We start from the raw sequence: 21,002 nt of genomic DNA, 5'->3' as shown, positions 1-21,002 counted from the left end.
ATCGAGTATCAAGGCAACAAATACAACAAGAAGTACCATAATAGTCTAAAGTATGACACGGAATGATTTCGATTAATGATAGCCTGTTACGGAGAAATTGCCTAATCGGAAGTGTGGAAAGAGAACATTTTGTAGTCTATGCATGGGCCAAATAATGATTTATCATTATTTGGCCCATGGTATATGCAAACAAGGCTCCAAAAATAGTTGGAACAAAAGTGGATTGTTTTCCCGTTCCCGATTTCGAAAAACGACTTAACGGATTGGGCGTGGCTTAAAATTTCCAAAAAAAAAATTGAAATAGAGGTTTACCATACGAAACACTAAAAGCTAATTTATTAATAAAGATTCCCGGGAAAAATCGATTTTCGAACACAAAAACCTTCTAAAACGCCTCTTTAATATAAGTTACTTTGTTTTCGCTCCAAGGCGTAGCGGGCCTTGGACAAGATAGCGCTCCGTCACTTCCGTTCCTACCTTGGAAGGAAAATGGACTAAACCTAGCGCCGCACGTGGCTCGGAAACGCGAGAGCGGCTGTTACAAAACACGCGAGCGTCTGAGAGATCTCAGAGTTAAGTTAGCGGCCGTGGCAAGCGGGCGATAACTCCTCTTCGGCGTTTAGAGCTAGACAAAGCGACCGAGCGTCTAGGAAGAAGTGTTTTCATCAACGTTATCGTCCTCAGAAATCGTGGCCACTATTTGTAAACGCATTTATTATCACAAATTCACGAAACAGCGTCGTTGGTTGTTTGAAGTGACGTCCCATACCGTGCCAATGATGACGTACTTTTGTTGACATTTTCGCGTCGTATGTAGATTTGAGTATCGTTCGCTAAATAAAAAGGCGCGATTTGACTGCGGCAACCGTTGACGCGTTTTTTATACCCGCCATAATTCGTTACGCACGCTGACGGTTTCTGGGCTGGCAATGGATTAGGCTCGCATCTTATGTGACAGAAAGGCTCCGGGGACCAGGTCCTGCCTGTTTTTTTGCGTACTCCACAAGTGGATCGAGTTTTTTATCAACAGGTAGGGATGTTGTTTTTATTGCGGTCTTTGATTTACGTTTCGACGGTAGTCTTTTTTGGAAATTATTGTTACGCTTCTTGGTGTTTTACGAAGCTAGATTTAGCCAGTTGTAACCTAAATTTTCTACTAAGGATCAACCCCTGTGTTTGCCCCCCCCCCTCCTCTGAGACATTGTGAATTTGTTTTACAACCATTATGAAAAAAGATAAATTTGTCGTTTAAAACTTTTAACTGCAAAGTAAGAACGAATTCAAGTTCAACTTTCGATTTTTGGTCAACATGAAGTAAAATTTCAAAATATTTGTCGATTTTTATTTACCCCCAAAACTAAAAATATTATAACGTCCCTGGTTGCAACGATGCAAGTTTAAAGTAATTTACAGGGTGACCACTAATCAGGGAAAACCAGGGAAATCAAATAAAAATGGGAGAATTTGATAGTAAGCCTAAAACGTAAGGGAATATTAAGAATTGGTGAAAAGTCAAGGAAATTAAAATTTATCTTGGGAACCTTTATTAAGATAATTTAACTATAGTTCTATAATTATTACTTAGTTCCTTAATCATTATGTTGATTTTTAAATGTTTAAATTGCACCGTTTTAAAATTTTTAAATAACTAAATTCATGAACGTCTGACCGGTAAATTATAAAGTTAAAATGGTCTAATTTTAATCTTGAAACAATCACAGAAAAATCTCCGAAAATGATCAGGGAAAAGTCAGTTAATTTGAATCTGAAAATCAAGTGGGTATAATTCAGCTATTACTGAAGATGAACAAGTATTTTATATATTTGTTTGGTCAAATAACGATTAGGGTTACGCTGAAACACATTTTTGATCTAAATATTTTCAAATTGTCAGATCCGATATCAATAATTTATTATAATTACTTTGCCAAAGTAAGCCATATTTTTAGTTTTGAAAGTATTTCAATTTTTAATAAGCCTTGACTGTTCTGTTAAAAAGCGGGCGGTAGTGTTGGTTTTTACCCGGCAGTTGTACACAGTGCCAAAATAGTTTGCGGCGTATGTGGGAACTAAAATATCGGTTCGATAATTTAAAAAGTGTGAAATAAATGAAATTTTAGTGCTTTTCGCGTAGCATTGAGAATATCGCGAACGAAACTTCAATCGTTACAGATTTTGTATATTTTAGAATTTGAAATAAATTTTAAGTATTTGCAACAGATTTGAGGGAGATTGGAAAGAGATTTTCCTGATTTCAAAGTTTTGGAATAAAGTTTGAAGGGGTAAAAAAACAAAGGTTTGAAATAAAACTGGAAAGAGAAGAAAGTAAAATATTTTAAAAGTGAAAAAAGTAAAATAATTTGAAAGATGAAAAAGTAAAATAATTTGAGAGATGAAAAGTAAAATAATTTGAAAGATGGAAAAATAAAATAATTTGAAAGATGGAAAAATAAAATAATTTTAAAGATGGAAAAGTAAAATAATAATCATTGAAAAGTAAAATAATTTGAAAGATGGAAAAATAAAATAATTTTAAAGATGGAAAAGTAAAATAATAATCATTGAAAAGTAAAATAATTTTAATCATTGAAAAGTAAAATAATTTTAATCATTGAAAAGTAAAATAATTTTAATCATTGAAAAGTAAAATAATTTTAATCATTGAAAAGTAAAATAATTTTAATCATTGAAAAGTAAAATAATTTTAATCATTGAAAAGTAAAATAATTTTAATCATTGAAAAGTAAAATAATTTTAATCATTGAAAAGTAAAATAATTTTAATCATTGAAAAGTAAAATAATTTTAATCATTGAAAAGTAAAATAATTTTAATCATTGAAAAGTAAAATAATTTTAATCATTGAAAAGTAAAATAATTTTAATCATTGAAAAGTAAAATAATTTTAATCATTGAAAAGTAAAATAATTTTAATCATTGAAAAGTAAAATAATTTTAATCATTGAAAAGTAAAATAATTTTAATCATTGAAAAGTAAAATAATTTTAATCATTGAAAAGTAAAATAATTTTAATCATTGAAAAGTAAAATAATTTTAATCATTGAAAAGTAAAATAATTTTAATCATTGAAAAGTAAAATAATTTTAATCATTGAAATTAATAATTGAAAAAATTTGAAATGAAAATTGAAAGATTTGAAATGAAAATTGTAAGATTTAAGATAAAAAATAAAATTTAAGATTTTAAAATAAATTTGAAACATGGATTTGCAAGATTTATTTTTTAGAATGAGGATAAAAATATAACAGGTTGGAAAATGATTTATAAATAATATTTCAAAGATTTGGGATAATTTTTTAAAATATTGATAGTGTAAGTTTTTTCTAGAAAGCTTTAGATATACAGTGATATTTCTACAAAATCAACATCCTTAAACTCTTTACATAATGCGTCCATCTCAATACCCGCCATTAAAATTCCAAGTATAATTTATATGTTGACAAATGCATCTTGTATTTTTCGAAAATGTATCTCGATAATAAGACAGTCAAAAGGAAGGAGCCCATTTTGCTAAACGATCAGGACACGTACAAAGAGTTCACGAAAAAAGAACAGTGACCCTACTCGAGATAAGGGTATCCGTATAACTCAACAAAAAAACGAAGGCTATTTTGTTACGCTAAGGAGAGAAGACGCGTTGCAGGGGCGAAAAGGGGGAAGACGCCTTTAAGGAGGCTGCCGCTCATGGCAAGACCGAGGCCTAACTAGGATTTTGGAGTGTTTCGTGTCGCTAGGAAATATACGTATCATGGAGCCCTGAAAAGAACCCGGAAAAGAAAACGCGTCCGATCCACTCACTAGCGCCGTCTAGCGCCTAGCGGACGGAGAATTTTTATTATTTTTTTTTGTGTGTGCAAAGGATGCAGAGTTCATTTTACGCTTAAATGGTACGTTTTTGAGATATCACTGAACGCTAAACCTTTGTTCAATTTAGTTTTTGTTACCTTATCTGTTTTTCAATCTCAAAGAAATTACTTTCCGTTGTATATAAATTTACATTAACAACAAGACTGCCATAGTACCTGGAAAACATGGAAAATGGGTGTAAAAGTCTGGGAAAAATCAGGGAATTAGAAAATGGGTGTCAAAGTCTTTGAAAAATCAGGGAATTTGAAAATGAGAGTCAATGTCTGGGAAAAATCTGGGACTTTGAAAATGGGTGACAAAGTCTGGGAAAAATCAGGGGATTTGAAAATTAGAAAATGGGTGTCAAAGTCAGGGAAAAATCAGGGGATTTTAAAAACAAATAAATAAGTCAGGAAATTTTTTCGGTTGCAAATTTAATTTGTTTACCATAAAGATTGTTGAAAATTGCCAAATTTTGGCTAAAGCAAGTTAGGTGAAATATCTGGAGATGATCTGAGATAAACGGACAAAGTCAGGGAATTTGATTATGACCAAAACTGCGTCAAAATGGAAATGAAAATGAAATTAAAAAAATTATAGATTTCCAAGCTTCTATTACTTCTGAAAACAGCAAAGATAAATTATTAGCCTTTTCAGAAACGGCTATTCTGAGAAACTCGTAAACTATCTTTTGTTATAAGTTATAATAAAGCTTCTGCTTAGCAGACGAAAATAAGTTTAGGAACTTCTCACGTTGGCCGCTACGTGGCTCTGTGTAAACTGAAAATACTGATTTACATCCAAAACGACTAATTATAAAAAAGTCAGGTTTACGTTCATATTTAATCATCCATCATTTTTTTCGAGTTATTTTCACTCAATTGAAAAAGTTTAATTCCTTAAGCCTTGGCTGAAATGTAAAGTATGTTTCGTTACACCCAGCGCCGAGCTCCGTTTGTGGCGTATTTTGGAAGAGTAACTAGTAGATATTTGAAAATGTCCCAAGTTTAAAGTGTATACAGTCCATTAACTTGAAAACCCAGGTATAAAAATCGCGTATTAACTAAAATTTTAACGCCAGAATGAAGCACTTTAGGCTATTTAATATTCTATTTGGACACAATCTGAGCGGTAGGTGGAAAACGAGTCCCTCCCTGACATAATTTTGCCGCCCGCATTAGGCTGTATCTCCGTAGTACGCTCAACTACGCCTAAAATATTACGTCCAATGCTTAATTTTCTACACGTTGCCAAAAGTAAAAAAAACGAATTAAAATCATGGGTACGGTTTCAAGCGATAAATTTGAACGCTAGCCTAATACAACCTGGCCATCGGGAGGTGCTTAGAATGCTTTTCAGTTTACAACGATAAATTGCATTCCTGCTAAATAGAGCGTATTCGAAAATCTACCCCTTCGTATTAGGTCATACGTATTACACCAAGGCTTAGTTGCCTTCTTTTTTCGGAGGGTAATTATTTGATGAAATACGGACATCGCAATTTAACGAAAACTTTTCAAAAGTGAAAGTTTTATTTAAATAAATTACTTTAAATTCTTTTTAGACCAGTTTGCCTACTGGCCCCTGTAGAAGTGTTCCATCTGCAGCGCACTAGTGTTCATGATGAAGTTAATTTACCGGGTTTAGTTTAGTTCCAGTATGCGTCGTATAAATCGATCGAATTTTAAATTTCGATCTGGTGATATAGGTTTAACAACGGATCGCAAAAGATACACTTTGGTCTTAGAAAACGACGAAGAAGTTTGTTAATAATTTTAAATATATTTAATGAGAGAGCTTACTATTGAATTTCTAAAAAAACTACACTTTGATCTTAGAAAACGACGAAGAAATTATTGTTCAAGAACCAAGTATTTTGCGGGTCCTTTTCTACACAAAATTTAAGGTTTTTAAAAACACAATACAGAATTATTTACATAAACTTCGGATTTTATAAAAAATACTATAAGCGTTTGATAATAATGATAATGTTATAAATTTGAAAAAAACAACGTTGTAGTAAACTAAACCATATTTCCTATATTTTCCTATAATTTAACGTCCTTCCTTTTTTCTCCTATAATTTCATTAAATTTCCTATAATATCCTATATTTTAACTCAAAAGTCTGAAGAAATTAAAATTAATTATATTTTACCGTTAGAAGTCTTTAAAACGTCCTAGTTTTAAAGATGCTTATTTCCAACACTGTTAGGCGATAGCTTTCGACTATTTCTATCAGTTATCAACTTTATTTGGAAGGTTATACCTCTTTAAACAATTTTGAAAATCGTTTTCTCTAATTCTATAATTAATTTTCATCTTTTTTTCCTGTTTCTCTCCCAACTTTCGTCCTATATTTTCCTATATTTCACTGATACATTTCCTATAATTCCTTTAAAGGATTTTGAAATATTCTGTGGTCACCCTGCTAAACAAATAAAATATTCATTTTGTAAGGAAACGTTTTACGACAAAGGCTTAGTGCCAAAATTGATTTAGACATATTAATATTTACAGATGTCAATCGATATATTTTCTAAGATTGCCAAATAACATTCTTCGTATGTTAACATTTTAAACGATTAATACAATGTGATGTACGAACTTGGTTTTAAAACTGTGTTGGCTAACAAGTTGGGTTAAGATGTCGCTCGTGTAAATCAGGGAATTTTAAGAACGAGTTAAGATTTCAAGGAAAGTCTGGAAATTTAATTTTTGTAACAAATAGAAAATACTTAACTGTTAGTAAAAAATTGCAAAAATTTCGTTTAAAATATTGCAGGGAACAGCTTTGGGAATGTTTGGAAAAAATCAGGAAATTTTAAAAACTAGTAAAATCGTCAGGGAAAAGTTAGGAAACTTTAAAAACTACTAAAATGGTTAGGAAATTTTAAAAACTAGTAAAATCGTCAGGGAAAAGTTAGGAAACTTTAAAAACTAGTAAAATGGTTAGGAAATTTTAAAAACTAGTAAAATCGTCAGGGTTAGGAAACTTTAAAAACTAGTAAAATCGTCAGGGTTAGGAAACTTTAAAAACTAGTAAAATGGTTAGGAAATTTTAAAAACTAGTAAAATCGTCAGGGAAAAGTTAGGAAACTTTAAAAACTAATAAAATGGTTAGGAAATTTCAAAAACTAGTAAAATCGTCAGGGAAAAGTTAGGAAACTTTAAAAACTAGTAAAATGGTTAGGAAATTTTAAAAACTAGTAAAATCGTCAGGGAAAAGTTAGGAAATTTTAAAAACTAGTTAAATCGTCAGGGAAAAGTCCTGAAACTTTAAAAACTAGTAAAATCGTCAGGGAAAAGTCATGAAACTTTAAAAACTAGTTAAATCGTCAGGGAAAAGTTAGGAAATTTTAAAAACTAGTTAAATCGTCAGGGAAAAGTCCTGAAACTTTAAAAACTAGTTAAATCGTCAGGGAAAAGTTAGGAAATTTTAAAAACTAGTTAAATCGTCAGGGAAAAGTTAGGAAATTTTAAAAACTAGTTAAATCGTCAGGGAAAAGTCCTGAAACTTTAAAAACTAGTTAAATCGTCAGGGAAAAGTTAGGAAATTTTAAAAACTAGTTAAATCGTCAGGCAAAAGTTAGGAAATTTTAAAAACTAGTAAAATCGTCAGGGAAAAGTCCTGAAACTTTAAAAACTAGTTAAATCGTCAGGGAAAAGTTAGGAAATTTTAAAAACTAGTTAAATCGTCAGGTAAAAGTTAGGAAATTTTAAAAACTAGTAAAATCGTCAGGGAAAAGTTAGAAAATTTAATTTGGGTTGCCAATAAATGAGGTTTGCTAAAATATAAGTAAAAAATGCCATATTTTGGCTTAAAATAATTCCAAGAAAATATGGAAATATCGGGGAAAATTGATAATGAAAAAACTGTGGCAACCCTGAAATAAACGTTGGACTAATTTGCGAGGAAGACCAAAGTTAGCTACGTACTTTCTTTGTTGCGAAGATGAATTCTTGCCATTAGAAATTTTGCGTTAAACCCAGAAAGCCAAACAAAGAGGTCGAAAATAAGCCTCGGTCACGGGAAATTTGTCAGACAATTAACCCGTTTAACATTCGGTTTGCTGGCGTGTCACTTCTAAAAGCCTCTAATAAATATGGTCACCCGCGGCACAACGGAAAGGTTGTCTTTTCGAGACATTTTTTCGCAGCGCGTCTTCTTCCGTGAATGTAGCTCGAAAAACGCTACTCTCGCTCGTTCACGGTTTTATTTTTGGGAGGCGTTGTTTGTTTTGGCAGGAACATAGTGGCTGCTAGAGCGACGGGACATTGTGAACGTCTAAAGACGGAGAGGAAGCAGGCGCTGATGACGGAGCCACGCTGCACCGAAATTAGGAGCGCGAACGTTCTTTGACTCACGCGTTTACAAACAATTTGGGGTCGTGTTAAAATTCTGAAAACATACGCTCGATTCTCGACAGTTTGAAAACATTGCCTCCAAAGTTGTAATTAGTACAAATAATGGTGTTGGTCCATTTGATCGAAAAATATGTGATCGACAATCGATCATTATACGTTGCAATTGATCGAAATTCCATTTGATCGAATCCCATTTGTCATTTGTTACATAAGATCGAACCTTCAAATGATCGAATACTATTTGATCGAATTCAAAAGTATTTATAGTACCAGTTGGTATGTTTTTATTTTACCGAATGTCAATATGAAGTGCAAAAGGAATAATGATGGAATAATTCATTGCTTAAGTGCAGAAGGAATAATGATGGAATAATTCATTGCTTTAAGCCACAAGGATGAAGAGATTTTTACTTTATACACTATATGATGGAATTTTTATGACATCGACGATAACGGCCCGTTGTTTTTGATATATATAAATAGGGTCAGGTTAGGTTAGGTTAATGTACGCGCGCCGTAGGCGCGTATGCACCATTGTATACGAGGGGTCTGACCAAGTTCACGGCCCTTCTATTGCTAAAAATTAGGTACAGAGTTCGTTTTTTTAATAGGTCTTTCTATTAATTATGTCCGAGAGAATATTTTGTTTTCAACGTCACTGCGCTCAGGTTTTTTTCTGTATATTATTTTTCTCTAGTACAGTTTAAAGAAATAATTATTATTCATAGAGTCTACTGTATCTCATTCTAACTAGATGTTGCCTTTTCGATTTACTCCCAAAAACTAGTAGTTTTACCCTACAATAGCTTTCGATCAAATTTCGTTCGATCAAATGCCATTCGATCAAATGTAATTCGATCAAATGGAAATTCGATCAAATGGGACCCGTTCGATCATTTGGGAATCGATCAAATAGACTCAAACCCAAATAATACATTTCACGACTGGTTTCAGTTTGTTTCATTGAATTGAGCTGACATTGAAAATTAATTACAGGTTCTATTGATAGCGGGGTTTTACTGTTGTTTTTCGCTGCGTTTTATACTGGCCCATACTGCGGGCTTTTTATATACTTCACTATATCATACTGTGGTCTTATTTCGTACTTTCCCATCCCATACTGTGGTGTTGCACCAGTGGCGTAGCTGAGAACTCAAAGGCCTCCCCGCCAAAATCTCTATGCCCCCCCTTTCATTTTTTTTAGTGAGTGGGGCCCCCTGAAGCTCGCCCCCCCCCCCGCGCCGTGGGCCCTGCGGACTATTAGTTACGCCACTGTATTGCGCTCTTATTTCATATTGTCCCATCCCATACTGTTTTCTTATTATATACTTCCACTTTTCCATACTGTGCTCTTATTATACACTGTTCCATCCCATACTGTGGTCTTATTTAATATTGTCCCATCCCATACTGTGGTCTTATTATACACTTCACCATCCCATACTGTTTTCTTATTATATACTTCCACTTTTCCATACTGCGCTCTTATTATACACTATCCCATCCCGTAATGCGGTCTTATCATATACTTAGCCATGCTTTCCGTTCTGCGCTCTTATTAAACACTGAGCCACAGTGGCGTACCGAGGGGTTGTGGCACCCAGTTAAAATTTTGATATGGCGCCCCCGATGCGTGTCATTAATAAAATAAATTAGTTACAAATATTTAGGGCTCGGAAATTTTTATTTCGTTTCTTTTATATTCATATCCGAAAATTATCCGAATAAAAATTTATTTGTTGCATAATAAATCGTATAATAGTCGTGAATAATATCCATAAATAAACAGATAATCGAATATTCAAAGCTGTTAATACGCAATAATAAGATAATCAATATTGATAAATACACTTCAAAAATGAGTGTTTTGCTATTTTTCCAATCGAATTGTATCCTTATAAATCGGAATAAAATTGGTGTCCTACTATAATTCTTCTCTCCGGAAGAGAAGTTTCAATGAGGTCCTTCTATAACTGCTTCGCCATCAATTTTCCAAAAGCGTAGTAGCACCGCTTGGGCTGATGTCTTTAAGTGGCCGTAAGCGATTTTTGCCAGATCGAAGAATATTTAAAATGCTCCTCGGCTATTCTCGCTATTTCAATCAATTTTCAAAGAACGAGCCAAATTTCGCAACTTGCCCCGAGGACAAAACTAATTAAAGAGAAGTTATGTAGTACCGCTATTATTAAGTAGAACGGGTTTTTTGTCCAGCTCTCATTCATTTCCACTTGTATATCGAGGTTAACATCTACGCCATCTATTGGCTAATATGAAACACTATAAATATTTATACAATTAATTAAAAATATTAAAAATTGGGCTACCAGATTTTCTTTGCAATTAGTTTGGAGAAATAATGCCTTCAGGTGGTACGCCATCTATTGACTAATATGGAAAACTATTAATATTTATACAATTAATTAATAATACTCAAAACTGGACGACCATAAATAATGCCTTCGGGTGAAGAGTTCAGTTACATAAGTGGCTCCCGAGCCCCGACTTCAAAAGAGGGCCTCAAACGCCGTCAGCGCCATCTCTACGAGGTGGAGGCAACTACATTTTTATTTGGCCTTAGTTGTCTAAATTGCGTAGTGATGGCGCCATGAGCGTTTGACCCTTCTTTTGAAACAGAGCATGACTTTATTATATAATAAGAAATATAAAACAACAGTGCAGTTCTGCCAGTTTTTTGGTTATATGACGCGAAATTATCTTAGTTGAGCGGCCAGCTTTTCATTGTCCTTTTAAAACATTTGTAGCCATAATACCCGCGGCTGAAATGGGGTTTTCAAAATGGGATAGTACACCAATTTCCTCCCTTGTGACGTGGATAAAATGACGTTGGTCTCTCTTTAACGTCATCACAGGTTATTTTTATTGTCATAACCCATAATCCCGCTGGCATCACGAAGACGCATTGACATGGTTTTACAATACGACTCCACATTTTTTCTCCATATGCAGAGCTACCATTTTCATCCTCATGACCCAAAATGTAGATTTGGGTACATTTGTTCGAATTTCATTCGTCCGAACGGTGGTACAAATGTCCGAATGATCATTTGTCCGAATGTCCGAAAACGATTTCATTTGCCCGAAAAATTTATCACAACTTTTGTTGGTGATTTAGTCGTTCAATTTATGTTAACTTTACTGACGAATTTCATTTGTTCGAATAATCGTTTGTCCGTTTTTTCGAACATTAGGAATTGGTTGTTTTTTTTTTAATATTGTTAATATAAGAAAATAGTAACATTAAGGTGAACCTAACCTAATCTAACCTAACCTAAAATATCCACAACATTCAACGCAATTCCCACTTACTATATCGGCAAAGGAAAATCTTTTAATTCTTGCACTAAAAAAAATCCGGACTAAAAAAAACAGCAATAAGAAATACTAATTTAGCGACAGAATTCGAACAAGTGATGCTACCGATAAGGACGAATGAAACAAACAAGTTATCCAATTCGAACAATTGAAACATTTGTTATTTCGGCGGTTCGGACGAATGAAATTCCAACATTTGTTCCACCGTTCGGACGATTGAAATTCGAACAAATGTACCTACCCCAAAATGTATATCGCTGCCAGTTTTTAAAACTCGGAAATTGCAAAGTCTACGTGTAGGGTTCCCAGTAAGTGGCCTTACGCATAAAATATTCGTAGCAAAGATACCAGTTCAAACTTCAGATTATCATTTACAAAAGCTAGAGGCTTCACAGAATCATTTGAATTTCGAAACTAGGACTTAAGAAATGTCTAAATTCGATTTGTCGTATCTGCTACCACGAGGTACTGAAAATCGGGACGACTTTTTCAAATGTTTATATTTCCCTTTACACGAGAAGTAATAGATGGTTCTCAAAAATAAACTTAATAAAAAGTAGAATCATAAAATGTCACTTTAAGTCTCTTACCTCACAAGCCAGAGCACGCGCCCGTAAATTTGTAAAAGCACGATACAATGACGTGAGATTTACGTTAAATATTCAACTTTATAGTCTGAACATAGACCACCTATTCCAAGAGGGACATGTATCTCTGGTAGTAATTTAATTTTTTTAATGTCTCGAATATGATGCGGCTTTTTGAAGAGCGCGCCATCTCACGGCAAGTAGAGGCAGTTTTGAAGGTACAAAAATGAGCATTCGTGACCTTAAAAAATGTATTGTAGAAGTTGGCTCGTGCACGACTTTTTAACTTTTATTTCGTAAAATAAAGGATTTTCACGCGCTATTTGCAGTTTACTGTAAGAAAAACCGCATCACGTTTTTGAGACACCTTTTTTCCCGATTTTGATGCAAGTTGTCGCAAAATTCTTCGGAATAGTAGCGTCAGTGAATTATAAGAGCAAAATGGTTAAAATAAAACGACTTTATTTACATTTAAAAGCTTAGTCAATTGAATCAACATATCTCGAACTGGTCTACTAGATTCTGGATTTTCATTAACAAGCTAAACTTCAGTCACAGCAGGACAAAAGGCTAATTTCTTATCAAGGTTCATAAAAAATAATATTTACCAAAATATTAGACCTAAGTTTAACTCAATTTAAATACTTTTTTTATCCTTACTCTTTTTACATCGATCAAACGAAAAGTTGCGACACAAGTCCTTTTGGGGGGTAGGTGGTCTGTGGTCTAAAATAGGTTCGGCATGTCAACAGCATGGGAGAGTGGTTAGCTTTATCACTTTGTAAGGGGTTTTTCTCCGAGTTCTTCGAGTTTCCCTTTTCATAAAAACTTACAAAGGTTCTTCGTGGCTATTCAAGATCTCGATCCAACGAGATTTAACGTGAACATCTTTATTTATTGTATCGTAATTTATTTTATACAAGCGCTTTCCGAGTAAAATAACCGGTATTTGGTTCAAGAAAGAGCAACTTCAAACGGCACTCTCTTCAGCCGGATAAAGCCTAGTTCCCACTTAGCGAAAAAACCAATTTTCGCGCTGAAAATTGACGCTCGCGAATAAAATTTGCGATTTTTTTCAAATTCTTCGCTAAAGTCGCGTCTCCGCGGTATCTAGCGAATGTTCTATTTTTTGACGTCCACACCTTGGCGTCAAAAAGCTTCAGTCAATCAGAAAACGCGTTCCCTCGATCTCCTCCGCTCCCGTCCGTCACTTATTAAGCCTAGGTCTTTAGAAAAGCGGCTCAGCCAACTTGACCAAGATACTGAAGTAAAGGTAATTATCTCACGAATAGAATCGTTTATTTATTGAAATTATCAACATTATCCATTTGGTTCAGTTTGAACTGATGTTTTATGTTAGGCCTAAAACATTACTAAAAACCCGCACGAGTTGTTTTCAGCGTTTTTAAATTTTCGCGCTAAAGTGAGAGCCGCTTCCCCAGCGACCGAAAAAACGCGTCTTTTTTCATTGCGCGAAAATTTTATTCGTCTCGAAAATTCGCCAAGTGGGAACTAGCCTTAAAACGCAAGCTAAACATCTCCCAGGTAGACCAGACGACTTAATACTGATTGAGGCCGTTAGGTCTACGAACCGAGGCTTAGACGAACGGATAAGAGTGTGTAGATTCGCCTTTTAAGAGAAGGTGCAATCGAAAAGGCGCTCGCTAAGGGGTGGAAAGAATCACCTGACAGAGCCGACAGGAAATGGAACAATGGCACCATTTTCATTTTCGTTAAAAGGCCTGATAATGACAGGCCAGCTGCCACGTCGTCAATTTTCGCCCCGCGTAGCAGACGACGCGTTGAACGTAGTGGTTCCGAAGCCGGGATCGCCGCCAGGCGTCGCGATTTTACAAAAGCGATAACTCGAGTTTTGAAAAGGCGAAACTCGACGGGGCGAGAATTTGCTAAGTTGCACTCTGCAAAGAACGATTCGCAAATTGCTTTCAAGGGAAACAAACATTTCGTATTTATAGTAGGTGGCGACACGAAAAAGTTAATATTTTTCTCGGTTTTTAGAAAATTTAATATTATTACGTTTCAGATTGTGGGAAGCATTTGGTAGAGATTCGGGTATAACTTCCTCTTAACCAATGGGTATTAAGTAAATAGATGAGAAAACTATATAAATATATACATATAAACATGTGTACACTTGAAAATTCTAAGGATCTATGATAAGACTTTGCTACTCAATTAGCCTACTTTAAATTACTGGGGCTTCATCGGAGTTAAAATCTTAAATCTGAAAAAAAGTGTGCTAAAGAAATTTACAGGGTGTTTCAAAAAGTTGTTCAAAATTTTAAGGAGAGGTAGGGGGTGAGTTGAGAAGTATGCCTGTTTTTCCCCATTTTCCTACGATGAGTTAAAAGAGCGCCAGAGAGCTTCAAAGTGTGGCCTACTAGCCCCTGGAAGTAGGCTACTACAAGCGCAAAACCAAGCATCGTGGGAAAATGGAGAAAAAACAGGCATACTTCTCAACTCACCCCCTACAACTCCTTCAAATATTTGCACAACCTTTTGAAACACCCTGTAGAGGCGAGAATTTGAAACTGTCCCACGAGATAAATTTTGGGCTACGGAATTTTGGATTTTTAACAAAATCCTGGATTTTATTTGTATGATTTTCAGCACCGCACAAAAATCGCCGCTTGAATTATTTTCCTTAAAGATGTAATATGTGAGAGGGGAGCGTGCGCAAAAGTGATTTTTTTATCTCGTAGGCGGGGCCAAAGCCGTCAGAGTGATCTTACCATACGCGATACGGCAAGATAAGCATTCCAAGTAGAGGTATGGATTCCTGCTGTAATATATCATGAGGTTTATTAACTTTCAGAAGTGCTACGCCATTAATTCTTACGTCAAAATAGTAGCTGCTGTCAAATATAGATGTAGCTTTTACGTCTCATTGAACTTTGCACTTCCTACTCCTTATCTATATTTTCGTTCTCAATTCCATTAACAATTTATTCATACCTTTAAGTACGTTTAATCCATTTAATTACATTCTTCAGTAGTTTAAACGCACACGGGAAAATATTACTCAATTATTTCGGATAGAATTTCTAAGGTAATCGAGTTAAGACTAAACTAAATTAACGTATGCGCTACGAACCAAACCAATTTTAACAAAAGGACTTTGGCAAGTTTCAATTTTAAAAAATCAGTATGTTCGACATAATAGCCTTTATAGGTCATGCCCGAGATTGTTTAAAATATTTCGCGCTAAATCAAATTTTTAACTTTAACAAGACATATTCATAAAAGAACACTGTTAAGAAAAGTTATTGACATAAGTATATAATTAAGTATGACATCACTTTTCTTCATTTACAAAACATTTATTGAGGGCTTTTCACAACACAGACTCTATAGCGGGCTTCGTCGTAGTTTCCTGTCGGCTCGCTATAGCGTCTAGGCTTTAACAGCGCCTCGGTAGAGTTAGATTTTCTTCCACTGAAACGCGAAACTAGGACCAAATAGATCTTCGCGTAAAAAAACAAATAAAAATTGAATTAAAATAGCCAGATTTTCCAAGTGGTTGATAAGTTTCGCCCTATTTTAATTTGTTTTTGACTTTAAGATCTATTTGTTCGAAGTTTCGGGTTTTAATTTTATCCTCGTAGACCTATTGGTTCGAGTATTTCGTAAGTTTTATCATTACTTTAAATTTGTGAGGGTTTAGCTTTTTTGTCCCCTTTTTATTATAGACTTTTCTACCTTTTAGCGTAATATAACAATAAAGAAATAAACAAGCAATTTGTAAAAGTGTCACAAGGCATAAACGTAACAAGCCATAATTAAAGTAAATCCAGAATAAAACAATAAATATGTAAAAATGATATAAGCCATAAACGCAGCGAGCCATATTCAAGGTGACATTTAAGTAAATGTTCATAAATATAAAAAGAACGATTTGAAGCGTTGTAGTCCACTATTGCTCCAATAAAATGAAATTGACCGGTCGAAAATCACCTTGGAACCCACGAGCCAATAATGAAGTTAAGGTACAATAAACCCTTAAATAGACTGCCACTAATGGACCTCAGGGCAAAGTAAACCTTCACTTAAACAGACCTGAGCGGTCCCCGGCGCCTTTCAAAGTTGGAACACAGAGAGATCTTCAAACAAAAGAATGAGTCAGTTTGGTCACATTTTTAGTCTTTCATTGATGTCTGTATTTAGCCGATGATCTATTTATTTTTAATAATAATAAGCAGCTAGGCTAATCAGGGTAATCCAGTATGTTTAAAACCGGATGTAACCGGTGGTTTAAAACCATTAATAAAAAAATGCTCAAATTGCTTAAATCTAGCCCTCATTACTTCAAAAATGATCAAAATGCCCGATTTCAAAATGACTTTTTTTGCGCGTGACAGTACCTTTAAATCATGAGGCATAGCAAGCTTATTTACCCGCTTTTATACCCTAACATGGCGGCGTATTTTCACGCGCAAAATGAATTTTAAGATACCCTAATAGTTCTTTTTATAAAGTAACGTGGCCTTCTTGTTTAAATGTGGCTCTTACTTTCACAAGCCTACTAGCGCGCGCTACAGTCGCGAGGAATATAGCTTTTTCTATCACGCGTGCAAATCGGTCGTGCACAAAATATACTAATAAAGCTGTGTCTTGTGACGTAAGAGCAACATTTTAACAAGCTGGGCAAGACCACTTTTTATTTTATAAAGTCAACTATTGCTTATATCTAGCTCTCATTACTTACGACAAAACGTGAAGGTTAAGTTTTAGTTTTTTTCAATATTTCTAATTCGTTACTCAATATTTTTTTAATAAAAATGAAGTGGTTTTAACCAGGGTGGATTAAACTAGTCTGGCTGGTTCTTGCCAAACCTGAGGCTAATACCCAAGGCACCACCCTAGGCCTAAGTCATCGAGCGACTTTTAATGCCTTTGTACAGGTGTCCAGGTGAAATTGCCCCCAATCCCTCCTAAAAATAAAGGATTTTATAGGACCATTTTAGAATTATATGAAAATATAGGATTGGTAAGAGCCCTGGTGTTCGAATAAGTACATATTTCTACGCAGTTTAATTTTTGCATTTTATCTCGTAAGAGCTATATTATATACTTATGGTTTCGTGTAGAGACTACTCTGTCGCTTAACTGCAATTTTAAATAGTTAATTAGTTGTAGCGTAATACAAGCTACGGACGAGATAGCTGCATTAACGTTAAATTATATCTCATTAGCTGAAGGTAATATTATATATTTTTTATTTTTCATTTAGTAGGCTTACTTAGTTTCGAGCATGTGCAAATAGACGAATTAGAGGTTAGCCAGCTGCGTTTCAAACAATTTTTATTATTATGGACTTTTCTACCCTTTCGCCAATTTTAACATTACAGCCCATAGGTGGATTTTATTAATTTACAACAATTATATTGGCTTGGCAAAAATGCATTTATTTAAAATCAGGGATAATGAAAATATTGAGTCGATTTTAGCATCACTCCCAATCCTCCCTCACGCTCCAAGTAAGCTCAACTACAATGGTATTTGGGTAGAAAAAAAAAGTGTCAGTAAAGACAGTAAAAACGAATTGGGGCTTTTAAAGATGATATTGGCCCAAGGTATAATACACCCTAACCACTATACAAACAGAGAAAAAGGTTCATTTCAGCGTTGCCAGTTCGTGAAACTCAAATGATCGTACCAGAGCCAAAACATTATCGATCTCCGAAAAAACTATCATATGCCTGAAAACTGGCGGTAGATTTAAATGGTGTGTGAAATAGTGACGTTAAACTTATGAAATGAATTTTTTTAATAACACTTAAAAAACTTAAGTTTAAAAGTCGCTATTTTAACTGGATTTCAGCCAATTAAAAAACTTATCGTACATTATCGTACTCGTGAGTTGAATTATCAGAAATGCATACTAATCAGTACGCCATCGAAAATATCGTACGTCTTAAAAATTGTCTTGAAATTATCGACGTGTACGATAATCATCGTACGGCTGGCAACGCTGGTTCATTTACTTCTGACGTGACAGATTGAAAACCTACAATCAACTACAATGGTATCTTGGTGGTAAAGACAGTAAAAATGAATTGGGGGTTTTAAACATGATATTGGCCCGGGCTATAAGACACCCTAACCACTATCCAAACAGAGAAAAAGGTCTTAAGGGCAAAAAAAAGACACGCTTAATACAGATACATCGGGGATTACCGAAGGCGTAATTTATATTGATGGTTTACGGCCGCCCTTAGGCCTTGGGCACTGGGGGGGGGGGGGGGGGGGGGGGGGAAGGTTACCACGGAAAGGATGGGCTCTCATTTTTGCCATATGCTGGAAATTGATCTTGCAGGTCTTGGTCGATCGAAACCTTTCTTCGCTTCGTTAGAGGTTTTGATTCATCCAAGTTACATTTCTTTTGCGGATGTTGAAACCGACACATACCCTAGCTATGGTATAGCATAAGTAACATAGTTGCGAGTAAAATAGTATGACTGAGGGATGATTTCATTAACCCAGCCACCAGTCGCGTAGACAGGGGTGGGGGTTCCGTGTCCAAACCCCCCTTGGGTCTACCTTTGACTGTACTAAATTTCCACCCCCTTCTCGACCTCCCTCTTAACATCACATACTTCGACCCCCCCTTGTCGAATCTCTGGCTACGCCACTGCACCTGAAAAGTCGCTAGATGAATTGGGTGTAAGCTGGTGTCTTGGGTAGGAGTCTAGCTGAGTATCATTAATACATTGTGGTTTTTAAGTTGACGCGTGTGAATATTGTTTCTAATTGTTATTATAAGTAATATAATTTAACGTAAGTATGTCAGAGGGGTTGACAGAATCGTAGATCAAATTGTATGTAAGTGCTGCCAGATTGGCTCTTTTTCAAAATTGGAGGTTCTTAGCTGACCAATAGAAAACGGAATAGCCATAGAGACCAATGTAATACTTGTTTGTCAGTGGTGCCGTTATACCATAAGTGGATCATTCTCTCTACCTATGACTAGAGTCTTTGTCCGGGTCGGTCTGGCAGCCCTTTACAACCGCCCTATACTGTGTATCAACTCAACTTCACTCTGAATTGATACTGCCGAATCTAACGTTTATTACATCTCTTATGGTACGTTTCACGTCCGAAACGTGTCCCGAGGGCCGAGAGAGAAATTTTGGGGTTTGGCTCCTCGAATTTTTCCCCCCAAAAAACCTATACCATATTTGTTCAAGGTCAGTTTCAGAGCCAAGGGTAGAGTTTTGTTCAATTAACGCCCCTTTAGTTGCCGTCTTGACCACTCGGTGGCGCCTCCGCCGAAATATTTTCAAAATTTTTATCTCTGGAGTTTGCTCTCTATACAAGTTCTGACGTCACGAAACCCAGACTAAGATACCCGACCGAGACCCGGAATTTGTTTACTTAGAGAGAATGATCCACTTATGGTTATACTTATAGTATGTTACTACTGGTTAAACTACTCTCTAGCGAAGATCATTGCACCTTGGAGCAACAAACACCACACACCACACACCACACAAGGAGAACGCAAGCCGTCAAAAGTCATGGATTTTCTTGTGTACAGTTTTCATTGGTTAGACGCTTTAGCGCCTGCTGCCGTCGGAAGGGGAAAATTCGGAAATTGTCTTCCCCCCGCCCGTAAAACGTTCAGCGTAAAGGCTCGTGACGCTCGTCCAATGAAATTCGTACACAACCCGGCGTTAGCATGTTTAAAGGCTAGCTGCGTCCTCCTTGTGTTTGTTGCTCCAAGGACAGTAGATACAGGGACGAGAAAGCAGGAAAAAAAATTCGATTTTAAACATCTTCATATTCACGGGGAGTTAGATGTAAACAAACCGCGGCCATTGTTAAGACGTGGTTCACCATGGACAGTATTATTGTAGTTAGATTTTACCATTTTGATGTTAAATTCAAAATAAAACTAAGAGCGTAAATAAAAAAATGCCCATTTGTTTTGAACACTTAAGCCTCGTCAAGAACCGCTAAAATTAGGTGACCGCCATTTTTTTTGTTTACAACTAACTCTCCTGGCGTTTAGGTCGTTTTAGCTGATATATTCCAACAGAGGCCGCCCATACACTTTCTCGTCCCTGTATCTACTGTCCTTGGTTGCTCCTAGATGGCTCGTTCTACGTGGCGTAAATAAGATCCAGAACTTAAATATTAATTTTTATCTCTTTTCTATACAAAATAATTCAGTTACTATTTATACCGAAAGCTCATAGCTATATTTTTTTCCGTACAAAAGTTTGCTAAGAATATAAATAATTCATTTTCACTTAACGAAGTAGTTAACCTTTTTTTAAAAGCCAAGGCTTAGTTTAATTTTGTTTTAATTACGCAGCAAATAAGTGAGAATGTTAGAGCGGAACCAATCGTGAAAATTGAAACTTTATATTACACTACATTTATTTAAATAGATACTGTGATCTATTTCATTGGACGAGCCTTTACGCTGAACATTTTACGGGCGGGGGGGGGGAAGACAATTTCCAAATTTCCCCCTTCCGACGGCAGCAGGCACTAAAGCGTCTAACCAATGAAAAATGTACGCGAGAAAATCCGCGACTTTTGACGGGTTGCGTTCTCTTTGTGCCGTGTTTGTTGCTCCTAGCTGTGATAATATTTAACTAAAGAGAATGTGGTTAAAATATTTATGGGCCCCTTGGTTTTTCTTTCTCCAGTAAGTAGAATATTTATCATCAATCCGAAACCAAGAATATATTTATTTATATTTAGGAAGAATAACTACATTGTTGGACGATTTGTAGCGTGGCTTCCAATCCCCCTCGTGTTCTAACTGTAATTTTATCAACTGGGCATTTCCCCAAATGAATTTCACGCATTGCATGAT

The 21,002-nt window shown here is 35.3% G+C and overlaps 1 protein-coding gene across 1 annotated transcript in view; it reads left to right on the top strand.

The window, feature by feature from the left end:
• The first annotated feature begins 594 nt into the window (after positions 1 to 594).
• SK (small conductance calcium-activated potassium channel) overlaps positions 595 to 21,002 on the top strand; it is a 351,468-nt gene continuing 331,060 nt past the window's right edge. The window contains exon 1 of the mRNA XM_090164054.1: positions 595 to 1,030. The gene's annotated coding sequence lies outside the window, so the exon portion shown is untranslated. The remainder of the gene's footprint in view (positions 1,031 to 21,002) is intronic.

Source organism: Leiobunum rupestre, chromosome 11 (assembly GCF_980474605.1).
Source record: "Leiobunum rupestre chromosome 11, qqLeiRupe1.1.hap1, whole genome shotgun sequence".
Taxonomy (NCBI): domain Eukaryota; kingdom Metazoa; phylum Arthropoda; class Arachnida; order Opiliones; family Sclerosomatidae; genus Leiobunum; species Leiobunum rupestre.
Note: the sequence above shows the minus strand (reverse complement) of the source record. Positions and strands in the feature narration are given on the sequence as shown.